We start from the raw sequence: 1788 nt of genomic DNA, 5'->3' as shown, positions 1-1788 counted from the left end.
AAAAAAAAAAAAAAAAAAAAAAAAAAAAAAAAAAAAAAAAAAAAAAAAAAAAAAAAAAAAAAAAAAAAAAAAAGCTAGAGGAATCATGTTACTCAACTTCAAACTATACTTCAGGACTAGAATAACCAAAACAGCATGGTACTGGTATAAAAGTAGGCACACAGACCAATGGAACAGAATTGAGAGCCCAGAAATAAGGCCACAAACCTATAACCATCTTAACTTCAATAAAGGTGACAAAAACAAGCAATTGAGAAAAGAATTCCTATTCAATAAATGGTTCTGGGATAACTGGCTAGCCATATGCAGAAGATTGAAGCTGGACCCCTTCCTTACACTATATACAAAACCCAACTCAAGGTATATTAAAGACTTGAATGTAAAACCCAATCTATAAAAACTTTGAAAGACAAATCAGGCAATACTATCCTGAACATAGGAATGGACAAAGGTTTTATGGCAAAACTACCAAAAATAATTGCAACAAAAGCAAAAATTGACAAGTGGGATTAATTAAACTTAAGAGCTACTGCACAGCAAAAGAAACTGTCAACAAAGTAAACAACCTACAGAATAGGAGAAACTTTTGAAAACTATGCATCTGACAAAGACCTAATATTCAGCATTAGAAGGAGCTTAAATAAATTTACAAGAAAAAAAAAACCAACCCCATTAAAAAGTGGGCAAAGAACATGAACAGACATTTCTCAAAAGAGCATATACGTGCAACCAATAAGCATATGAAAAAAAACCCCAATATCACAAGGTTGTGGAGAAAAGAGAACACATATATTGTTGGTGGGAGGGTAAATTAGTTCAACCATTGAGTAGAGTAATATGGCAATTCCTCAAAGAGCTAAAAGCAGAACTATCATTTGACCCATACAATCCCATTCATCCCAGATGAATATAAATCATCCTACCATAAAGACATATGCACACGAATGTTCATTGCAGCACTGTTCACAATAACAAAGACATGGAATCAACCTAAATGCCACCAATGACAGATAGGATAAAGAAAACATGGTACATTTACACCACAGCATACTATGCAGCCATAAAAACAAGATCCTGTCATTTACAGAAACATGAATGGAGTTGGAGGCCATTATCCTTAGCAAACTAACACAGAAACAGAAAATCAAATGCCATGTATTCTCATTTATAAGTGGGAGCTAAATGATGAGAACTTAGGAACACAAAAAAAGGAAACAACAGACACTGGGGTCTATTTGAAGGAAGAGAGGGGGAGGAGGGAGAGGAGCAGAAAAGGTAACTATCTGATACTAGGCTTAATACCGGGGTGATAAAATAATCTGTACAACAAACCTCCATGACAGGAGTTTACCTATGTAACAAACACTCACATGTACCCCTGAACCTAAAATAAAAGTTAAAACAATAAAGTGTACAATACGATGTTTTTTATGTACTCACTTGTATGTGCAAGTAACACCACAGTCAATTTTAGAATATTTTTATTACCTCAAAAGAACCCTGTATTATTTAAGTATCACACTTCTTTTCCCTCCAACCAACTCCTCCCAGACCTAAGCAACAAATAATCTACTTTGTCTCTGTATTGCCCTGTACTGGACATTTTACATAAATAAAATTACATGGTCAGGGGGGAAGGTCAATGAAGAGTTGGCTTTTTGAAAAAATAAACAAAATAGAAAAATATTTAGCTAGACTAAGAAAAAAGAAAAGACTCAAATAAAATTGGAAATGAAAAAGGAAGTATTACAACTGTGATACCACAAAATACAAAGGATAATAAGAAAC

The sequence above is a fragment of the Cebus imitator genome, unplaced genomic scaffold (genome assembly GCF_001604975.1).
Source record: "Cebus imitator isolate Cc_AM_T3 unplaced genomic scaffold, Cebus_imitator-1.0 Scaffold96, whole genome shotgun sequence".
Classification (NCBI taxonomy): Eukaryota; Metazoa; Chordata; class Mammalia; order Primates; family Cebidae; genus Cebus; species Cebus imitator.
This window is presented reverse-complemented; position numbering follows the sequence as displayed.